At 36.2% G+C, this 11800-nt stretch overlaps 1 pseudogene; it reads right to left on the bottom strand.

Annotated features, from left to right (window-relative positions):
- Positions 1-10734: 10734 nt before the first annotated feature.
- LOC149241780 (uncharacterized) lies at positions 10735-11379 on the bottom strand (annotated as a pseudogene).
- Between the last annotated feature and the right edge of the window lie 421 nt (positions 11380-11800).

Genomic DNA, 11800 nt, shown 5'->3' with positions numbered 1-11800 from the left:
CACACATTTTCTCGTGGACATTTTTATATGGATTGTAAATTTCAAACATATTTTGAAATTGAATAAATATAAAAAAATAAATAAAAAATAAGTTGATTTTTTATCAAATTTAAAATATTTTCAAAATTTACAATCAATTTAATTTTTAGTCTTACTCTCTGTATCTCACAAGCTAAAAAGTTCAGAAATAACTGGCGTGAGGAATTATTAAGAGTTATGTTCTAGTTCTGTTCTGTAAGTTCAAGTTCAAACCCATGGTTCAGCCAAAAAAAAAATATATCTCACAATTAAAAAAAGGTCCCCTTCTGCAACCACTGATTCAATTCATCTGTCAAATATACCACCATGAACCATGTTCAGTCTCATCAGAGAGAATGCTTAGTCAAGCGCTTGCCGGTTACCTGTTTTATATGCTTTGAAAAACCGTCCAGATTCTTTCATGCACTCATCGCGCACAACATTCCATACATTTGTAAATCGCCCCGGCTTTGTTCAAGGCCGCAATAAATTTTTTTAGTTTTATTTTTTTGGAAAGTTATGTAAATATGGTGGTAGTTAGTTCTCAGGATAATTTATTTAACCAAAGATTTGTCAAGAAACTGGAAGCATTTATTTATTTCGAAGCTTCACAGAAAAAACCAAATATATCAAACAAATGAAAAAATATCTGTCATATAATCTATCTTTAACCACTTAAACATTAAAATATATATATATTTTTTTCCTCCTCCAACAAAATTAAAGGACAACCAAGCTGAATGAAGGACCAATCTAAGTGCTGTTAAAGGAATAAAGGTGTATTAAAATACTAAGGTTTCATCATTGTTCGAGGAATGCAAGCATATAAAAGGAGGCATCACAGGGAAGGCATGCAAATAAAATAAACTAGGTAACTGTGCATCGGAGATGAGTGTCATTAACCAAGCGTAGTATTAGTCTCATATCTTTATTAAGATATATTATTTTATATTCTATATTCTATTTCTAAATATTTCTAAGAACTTAAGATCCAATAAGAATTAAATAATAAATTTGGTACTTTCTTATTTTTTAAATAAAATATGTATACATTGGTTTCTTCATTATATTTATAAAGTATTAAAAGGATAAGAAACAACTCAGAAAACAATAAGAATTAAATAATAAATTTGATACTTTATGATTTTCGAAATAAAATAGGTATACACTGGTTTCCTTATTATATTTATAAAGTATTAAAAGGATAAGAAACAACTCAGGAAAGCATCAAAATTAAATAATAAATTTTGTACTTAATTTTTTTTGAATTAAAATAATATACATTGGTTTTCTTATTAAATTTATGAAGTGTTAAAAAGACAAGAAACAACTAAGAAAACCATGTGATACTTTAAATTTTTGAATCGAAATAGTATATATTGGTTTTCTTATTATATTTATTTAAAATTTTTGAACTGAAACAATATATATTGGTTTTCTTATTATATTTATAAAATGTTAAAAAGTACCAGAAACAACTAAAGAAACAATAGATGGAATATCAATCAAAGTGTCAAAGCACTTAATTATGTCAAATAATTTTTTATTTATTCAATTTTGGTAGGGATTTTAAGTTTAGCTTATTTTTAAAGTTATAAATAATTATAATTTTGGATATATCAAGTTTATATAAAAAATTATAAAAAAATTAAAATTAAATTTATTTTTTATTTTTTTTAAATGATTAATTTTAAGAAATAAGATAAAATATTAATTGATTTTCTTTAGAATTTTACAAGGTTTAAAAAAAATATTGTTATATTATTATAATTTTGATGAGTAGAAAGGTTATTAAGGTTTGTAATAAATATTTTAAAATTAAGATATAATGTGGGTGTATGTAGGTTGTTTTTAAGAGAAAGTGATTTTTATCTTCAAATTTCTGAGTGCCATAAAGACAAAAGGCTTCACTAAGTCGATAATACATAAGCATTTCTATTCATAAAAGGAGTATAAAAAAGGACCAAAATACAAGGAAATATGTTGATATCTAATAAGAGGTGGAGGGGGTAGTTTTAAATATTAGGTAAGGGGTGGAGGGGAATTTTAATATCAAGTATAAATATAGATATTGGTGGGGAAGAGAGAGGGTTGTCATTGTAAGGGGACACATTGTGGGGAAATATACAAGGTTGGAAAGATCCACCCACCTCATTTCCATTCCTCCCATGGTGGTTTCTATTACAAACTTAGTGAAACCCTTTAGAGGAAAAGCACATATTTGAGAGAAAGAGGGTCCTCTTACCTTTGCTACAATAGTATGTAATGGGTATGTGTTGATAAGTTTGTTTTCTTGATTTTTGTCATATTAAATAGCTATATATACTCCTCTAACAGTATCATAGATTTCTTAGGATATTCTTTAGATATTTGAATGCCACATTCTTGATAGCTAGATTAAATTAAGCATTCCCGTTTAGTAATAAGCCCAACATCATTTTGGGATTTCTTCTTGCTGTTATATATCAAAAGTAAAAACTTCAAGAATCATCCCTCAAACTAGCTAAAAAGAGAAACATATATCTACTCATAAGACTTGAAAATATGATGCAAATATCCGGAAAATCTATGCCAATGGAATGCTAGTTATGTACCTCCAAAAATGATGGTGCTGAAAGCATCCCACTCCTCTTATTTATCGTTAGCTCAATTTTCCATGTGCCTGGAATCCTTAGGGTTGTGCTTAACCATGCTGTGGAAATCACACAATCTCCTTTAATCAAGACCGTGCATTGGGTTTCCTAACTATGCCATCGACGCTCTCCATCTTCATACGTGACCATGAACAATACTCTTCAATCTGCGTACACCCCCAATTTGACTAGCCTGGGATTATCGACTTTCCACGAGATAAACAAGATTATTAACCCTTAGATTTTAATGCCTCATGCAGTTACCTCATTCCCGTCACGTGGCCACCTCATATAGCTTTGAGTGCTAGAGGATGGACTAAGCCTCATCGGATGCATAAGGCGGGGTTCTTTGGTATGTTACAATTCTACCTGAAACACGTGCCAACAGAGGTTGGAGTCTTCATCGATAGCCAAAATCGACAGTTGTTGGGAGATTTTTTTGTCTATTAGATTTGTTAATCGATAGGACCGACCACCACTCATCGGTGCTTACAGCCTGTTGTGATTTCACTATAGGGTGGCCATGAAAGTTCAATGACGACGATAGATGTGAAGTGTCCTATCTGTTGGGGCTGTCAACTGACAGGATGCCATCGCTTATTAGATCGACCTTATGCTATGTGTGACCCTTGTTATTGAGTGGCCTACATTCAACAACGCTATCGTGGTAACGCCCAAATCTATGATCCAACAGAACTGCGAGGCCTCCTAGGTTTTCCATGAGTTAACAAAAGGGGGGGTGGGGGTACAATGGAGAGCATCCCGTAATACCACCAAGTTATGTGGAAAAACCAGATCTATTGTGCCCCCCCCCCCGCTTGTTCCATCGAACTATTATGGCACCTCCCCATAAAAGCCACTCTGATTTCACTAGGACTTCAAAGCAAAATCCTGTGTTGGGACAAAACCAATTCCGTTGCGACAGAGCTTCATTGCAAGGGAAATACCTGAAATACCTCATATTGGGAGTGAAACCTCTCATTGGGTCCCGGTTCTAGGAAATGGAAAGAAACTTGGTTATTATTAAGACTAGTGCTATCTCAAGAGCTGAAGCCCAGGAACTTGACAGAGATCTTGATGTCACATTATATATCATGAAACTATAAATCAAAACTCAACCCAAAACATGAATTAGATTTGAGAACCCTAAAATAACCATTATTATCAATCTTCAAATTCACTCTCTGTTTGTACTTAAGACACATACAACCACTCAATACTCTAATGAGTTAGATATTGCAACATGGAACCCTCATTATGTCATGATTATATTATGTAGAGAATGTAGATATGAGAGGATTTAGTTGTCTCCACTCATCACAGAATATTAACACAAGACTATAGAGATCAAACACAAAATGAAGAGAGGAGGTTTTGCACAATTATTATTAGCACAAAATCTGTACAAATTGCCCTGATTCTACAATGATTGGCCCATTTACTCTCCCTGTGACATCCTTCCTAGATATTTGGCCTTTCTTTTCCTCTCACCAATCCTTCCTTTTCTCTATCTCATTCTCTATTCCCTTTAACTAATCAAAACATCCTATTACAACATCGAGGCTGTAACTAACAACCCTCTCATAGATCTACACCTATCCCTCTTCTAAAATCTAGTTCCACTTCACCCAATAGATTTATACATATATCCTCCTCTCTAGAAATTACATAACATTTCAGCCTAATTACTTGTCTCTTTTACAATGTGCCACATGGAAAAGAAGACTAAATTCCATAACAAACCTAGATTCTGTCTAGAACTAGGACACTTGTATTTACATGAGAAATATATTATCCTAATTTATAAAAAAAATTAATTGAGGGAATTCACTCCCTTTAGGAAGTTCCAAGAGCCCTTAGGTCTAGGCAACAAATTATTGACTTGGTTTTACGCTCCTACATCAAACTCCCAAGGGGGGAAATTTTCATGACCTCCTGGTCATGTGCCTCTATTGAAGTCCTGGATCACAAACTTGAATTTCTTGTCATCCACATGCTTGATCACTTTGTGGTTTTGCTGCTGCCACTGTTTGACACCTCCCAGGATTTGAAATTTTACTTTCTTGATGGTTTCCATGCCCACAAGCCTGCAAGGAATGATATGTCAACATCATGACTGACTTCTTGGTCATCATTTCTCCCACTCTACTATAATTTTCATTATGCAAAGACTATTTCCTTAACTTGGTCCTATCTTTTTTATGTTCCTCTTGACCTATTTCTTTTTTATGCTTTTCCATGTACTTCCAAAATCCATTTTAGTTAAAAAAATATACTAACTCTTCACTCATCTAGTGATCCTTACCTCTTTGTAATGACTGCTTCTTAGCTATTATAACTTCAACTCTATTTGCACTCACCATAGGATCTTGGAAGAACTTTCCTTTCATTCCCACATTCATTTTGAACAAATTCTAGTGTGATCATGCACCATTGATTGTTTTCTCCATCATTGTCATCACTCTGAACTGCCATCCAATCTTTGGCAAGCTTCATACTTTCATCACTATAGTTTTGCATAACCCATTTGAGGACTTTGTATACTTTACTATTTGCAGCATCTCTAATCCAACTTATTATTCTATTCATGCCTTCATATTTTTATTGCATTTATGAAATCTTTTGGTTGTCCTTCTCTTTAACTTTTCTTCCTTGAATTTCCTTTGTCTTCAATCTACTTTTAGGTAAAATTTCTATCTCATCCAATGATGTATCCTTCCTCTCCTCAAGGGATTGAGTTCTATTCCTCTCCCTTTGGATGCATTCTTGTTACCTTAACTTTATAAAACATTCACCTCCTTTCAAATCTAAAATTATACTCCTTTTTCCAGAGTTCTCCCTCATCATTCCTTTTATCACCTTGACTTTCCAAAAGATATTTGTTTTCAACTAGGACACATTCCTAATCATACATGCCAAGTCTCAATTTTATTCCTATTGTATCAAGAATGTCTTGATATGGAAGAGTTATAAAAACACTTTTTATTCTATACATTCTTTTTGATGAAATCCCTTCTTTGTATTCATGGATGTTGGAAATGAGATGACTACTAAGTGGGGGGGCGCGGGGCCGGGGGGGTGGTGAATAAATAGTGCTAGGGTTTATAAAAAATTATAACCTTTTTACCAAAATGCTAAATTATCATAGCCCAACATATCAAAACAGATCTAAATATGTAAACTCAACATAAATTTAACACATAAAATGCCATAAGAAAAACATGCACAAGGAGGCACATAGTTTTCTTGTGGAAACCCTTAAGGGGAGAAAAACCACCCTGTTGCTGCTGTGCTACTCTCATTTTCTATTATATGTCAAGCAAATCTTTACATAGATCAATTGGAGACTACTAGCTACGACATATGACCCCAACTATAGTTTGCTAGCCACCACCAGCTAGAGATCCCCAACTTTCTGTCAACTATTTGCTGACCACTACCAACAAGAAGCCATACTCCTATCTTGGAAAGCCACCACTTGCCGGAGACCCCAATCTCCTCAACCTCTATGTGGACCTCGTTTCAAAATTTTTAGACAGGTCCAACGATCTACTCAAGAAAAGAAGAGTTGAAATTGCACCTGTACATAGATGTTGTAGGTGTGTTTATCGAACTGTATATAGTTCATTGTTTTTGATACATACATGTGTTTGTAAATGTGTCTTATTGACAGTCGACTAGTGTCGCTTGTGAGAACACTTTTACATTGTCGATTGTGTCACACATTGATTATTGACTTGTGTCGATTGTGCCACTTATGTTGTCGACTTGTGTCGATTGTGGTGCACATGTTTTGTCGACTTGTGTCGGTTGTGTACACATTTGCTAGGTTGATGGTTGAGTCCATTGTTCAACATATTTCAAGACAACTTGTTGCTGATGATTGTCTTGTTGCACAAGATACCTTTGGTACAGGGAAAGAATTTGGTGCAAAGCAGTGCATAATCCCATGAGTTGGAAAAGCATGCATGCAAAGAGGGCTCAAATTTCAGCATGGGTCTCTACTTCTTTTGAGAAGTTTTTGCAGCAAGTTTCCCAAGAGTTTTGGATGAGCATTTGCAGTACCTTCAGCATGCTACAGCCGATAAAAGCCTTCTAATTTGGGAGGCAGCTCTTATTCTGGAGCGGAGGTGCCATGGATGGGCATCGTGACAGCTGGCAAGCCCACATGTTCAGAGGAAGATTTCAGCTCATATATCAGCAAGTATCATTGCTGGTTTCTGCAAATTTTTAGTTTGTCTGGTGAACAAGCTTGGTCGGGATTCGACAAGTACTTGGTTTATGCAACAACATTCGCCATGACGACAGTTGGCAAGGCAGGACATTTTGGGCATCAATATGCTCTTTTGGCTGAACAGAAGAGGATATTTCTGTTCCTCAAGTGCTGTACAGTTCAGTTCAGAGATTCAATAAGCTTTTGGGGACCAAAAGCCTTCTCATTTGTGAGGTGTGATCAGGAGCTCAGGATCAAGTGTCGTAAAATGGTCAAAAATGAAAGTGCTCAAAACTAGTTTAAACCTAAACGAATGGATAGAGCTCATCCTCCTGATTCCGGCGCCGCAAACGGTTCGGAAAATGGTCGCCGTATGAGAAAGTTATGCCAAAAAGAAGAATGGTCCAATAACATTGAAATTTTGAATTTTTTCCAAAAAAAATTAAAATAAAATATTCCTTGGAATATTCCAGGAAATATTCTTTTTCGGTAGTGAATGGAAAGTTGCCACGTGGCCTAATGACGTCAGCATGGATCATGGCGTATATCAAAATTGTGGGGGGCACGTGGTTTGAACCCGTGACCTCCCATGGGAGAATGCAGCGCCTTACCATTGCACCACGCGGCAGTACGTGTTATGAGATGCGGAGAAATGTCTTATGAAGTTTAAACTTCATTTGGGCGGGGCCCGAAGGGGGCCAGCCCCCATACCACGTGACCTCACGCCAAGAACCAGGCGCCAGGACTTAAACCGCCCACGTAGAAAACGTTCAACTGCTATAATATATACGTGGTCACATGTCCCCAAAGTCCGGGTTAAACAACGGTTAGACTGCCCGTCAACCACAATTTTGGGCGCGCAATCCGAGAAAAACTGCCAGATGTTAAATCCGTTCACATGCAGTTGCAACTAACCGTTTAATGCGTGGTCTGTCTGGCGGTATGTTTGGCGGACCGCCAAATTTGGGCGGTCCCACCATAATTGGCGGACCTATCTGGACCTCCACTACAGTTAGCTGGAGTGATTTTAGGCCAAATTGGAGGAAATCTTCAATGAGCCATAACTTTGGCTAGGAAAGTCCTTTTTGGACGAATTTTTTTTTGATTTTGGGTCTCTTCGACCTTCTGAAGCCATTGGCATAGGTTTCACAGCCATTTGAGGTCATTTGCAGGTGATTTTGCTTCGTGGAAGTTCTAGGAGCCACTAGGGCCAAATCAGTTTGGGAGCTGCATTGGGAATTGTGCAGCCAGTGAATGTGGAACGAAGGTCATTCCTGAAGGTTTTCAGTATTCTGAATCCATTTCTACAGCTCGTTTTTCCTGCTGAGGCATTCTTCTCACTGTTTAGCTTCAGGGAAGCTTTCAGGGCCACTAGGGCCATTTCAGTGCTTGAGCTATTTGGGGGCTATGTTCATCCATTTTTGGTGATTCAAAAGCCTATGTCTTCTATTTTCGACCTTCTGAGTCTAATGGTAGAGGTTTCATAACCAATTGAGGTCATCTTCACCTCGAAATTCTCCATGCAAGTTTAAAGGGCCACCAGGGCCAATTGGGGAAAGTACTGTATAAGGTACAATTTCACTATTTAGTGTTTGGGAAAGAGCATGTTTAGCTAATTCCTATCTTCTGATTCTGTATTTACAGTCAGATCTGTCTTTCGAGACACTCATATTCTTGTATTAGCCTTTGTAGTATTTTTAATACAAGAGGACAAGCCTAGTTTGAGAGGCTTGGTCCAGCAGATGTAGCCGAGAAGGGGTGAACTGCTTGATCATTTTGATGTCTTTATTTGCTGAAAATGATATGCTAAAAAAAACTGATATAAAGTGTTAAACAACAAATATACATAACTTGCATACACACATAATCACCTATTCAGCTGCAGAAAGTTGTTTGTCTTATTCCGCAAGACATCAAACTTCAAGTATGTGTATGTCAAAGACTTCTAAGTGTTTACTTCATTATTTCTTTAGGCAGAGCCTGTAGAGGGCTAGGTAGCCTCTGGAACTCATCCTCTCTTTAGAGGTGACATGTCTGGTGAATGCCCCTACAGTCTATCTCTATATAAGAAATAAGAAGTTTTCACATTTTCAGAGGTCACTTGGAGTGTATAACTCACATTTGAAATTATGGGAAATGGATACCTTGCACCCTTAAACAAGTACATTCCATTTTCAGATCAACACCAAAATCGAATGACATGTCACTCTATCTCTTTGAAATCAATGGCAAAGGGCTATGGTTGAAAAGATGATATCAATGTCAATGGCGCCAACAAGATAAATATGATTCATGTCATCCACTGATCACATAACTGAGAAAGATGTGCAATAAAACCCCCCTGGACACATTCTAACTCTGAAAAATAGGATATGGCCAACATTTTCTCTCCATAACATATGCAACAATGTATGCCCAATACACATATGGAAACAAGTAATACTTGGTCCATTAAGTAGTAGCAAAAAACATATGATCAACAAGAAACAAACACATGACAAGGTCTACATGCCATCAACATAACCTTGTTTTCTCTAGCAACAACAACACATATGTATCATGAGCAACATCAACATCATGGACTCTAATAGGCATAAACAACCATATAACAACTCTACTCATCATAACAAATAGGTCTCTAACAGTGACACTTTGATAACATAGACCAACGCCTATAATCTAACCCATACTCTCTCATCAACATTAATGCAAGATGATGAGACCTTGGAAGAAATACCACTCTGTCCATCTATGATCAGTAGCTCCACACATAAATAATCCTTTGAGCTGAATATAATAATGTTTGTTGCAATAATACTTTTAGGACAAGGAAACAATCATTTCAAGTACTTTGCCCCCAAAAATACTATTATACCAACAAAATAACACAACTCATGCTCAACCATAAAAATATTTGACATTACAAGGCTATGGGGACAATACATCAACAATACATATGTGACTTAACACATAAACCCTCTCACAACGTAACATCTCTCAACTATTTAAATCTCAACAACGTTAGGGAATCTCTAAAGAATCTACCCCATAAGCCAAACTCTGCCCTCAATAGAACAATGCATAGGCTACAACACTCTAGAAAAAAATATCACACTCTAGATACAAATAACATGTTAAATATATGGACCCAACATTACATGGAATTGGACAGATGACAATATACATCATGTTATCAATGCATTCTTACAACAGAATATGCACTAAATCATATGCACACTAGTATCCTTATGTTCATTATTCATATACACAAAAATATATTATTTAGGGACTGAGCATACTGTCTCCAACCCTTCATTGATCCACTTCATTATATATTTAATCTTATTCCCAACCCTGCATATTTGTCTTTCTAAATCATTGGTCAAGAAAGACTTCATATTAGAGACTAAAGATAAAAAATATTCGTGATGTTTTCTATATCCAAGCAGGCTTCCATATGTTCAATCAACAACACTAATAAAAGGTGACTCAGTCTCTGGACCAAATGACATTCCAACTATCCCCCCCAGAGAAATCAATTTCCTCACTCTTATTATAGCTATGGACAAAAACAACTGGCTCGACCATGGTCATAATTTTTGTCTTTTTTGTGGGACTAATAATGATTCAGAGTCCATCATATGTAGCTAGACCACCCCCACATATCTTGAATGTGGTGATTAGAATATATTCTATATTATGAAAGTACTTTCCTTCATATTTTATGTTAGTAATTAATATAGATTATTAATGAACTATTTATCTATGTGAACCAAGGCTCAATAATGCTTTACAATACTCATACATCCATGTAGAATCAAATTTCAAGCTTGCCAATTTCTCCCAAGCTTTTCTTATTTTCAGGAAGGGCTATGTGATGAACCTTATGATATCTTCTTCATCATATTCAAAATATTCATCAGAATCAATATCTTCCTCCTCTCCTTCCGATTCTTCAGTAGTTGTCTTCACACCCATAGCAAGGGCTCTTCCACTTTCTAACCATTGTCGTCCTGTTAAGTTTTTTTTTTTCCACTGTAAGAGAAGAACTTGGCATTAAATTTTCTTGTTCTAGACCTTTCTCTTCTTCAAAACACTCTCTCCAAGCATTGAATGTTTCCACTATCACTGCTTCTTCATGTGGTACAACTAATCTTTGGAAGTATATTCATCATCTCCATTCTCAATATTTTCTGTGTGACCAAACTTTTCCTTTAGCCACTCTTTAGGAAGAAATAAGAATGTAAATCATTCCATACCTATATTCTCCTGTGCCTTTGGTTCAAGTTTTTCTTTCAGCAATCTCAAGTTTCCAGCTTTCATTTCCTACAAGCTTTTCAAATCAAGGCGTGGCAGTTCATTAAGATAGTTCACAATATGTGAAAATGTCAATGATACATGGACATGAATACTAGTAGGCTCTTCCTCATAGTCATCCTCATGATACAATGTAATTTGAAAGCATTAACCTTGGGAATCAAGACCACTATCACTGTGGACAACCTCACTGTCCATATAATGAGAACCTTACAAAACATATGACACCTAAGTGGCACTTGAGAACTTCAAGAGGTTTTAGTGTTTCTATCATCCCAAAGCCTGCATGTGGAATCTTGGTTCCCAGTAGAAAATATTCAACCATCTGGGTGCTATGCAGTGTAACACCCTCATCCCACATCTACCCAAGTAATTGTTCAGTAGTTGTAAATATGTGATGACAGGCCACTATAATGGGATTCAAACTCCTAGGTGACCTTAAGGAAGTGGAATCGATGGAAAACCACAACACATACCTTCTATACCTACTACAGGACTCCTGGAAGCCTTCCCAGTCATCCCCATGATTAGTCCTTGGGTCTCACTAAATTTTTAGACCATTAAACCCCTGGACGCCCCCTTGATATAGACAAGGGTGCCTCTAGGAGGCTCTAATCAC

Source organism: Pinus tabuliformis, chromosome 8 (genome assembly GCF_031772625.1).
Source record: "Pinus tabuliformis cultivar Carrire ecotype Pingquan chromosome 8, CPIR1, whole genome shotgun sequence".
NCBI classification, from domain to species: domain Eukaryota; kingdom Viridiplantae; phylum Streptophyta; class Pinopsida; order Pinales; family Pinaceae; genus Pinus; species Pinus tabuliformis.
The sequence above is the reverse complement of the archived record's forward strand: the minus strand, read 5'-3'. Positions and strand labels throughout refer to the sequence as shown.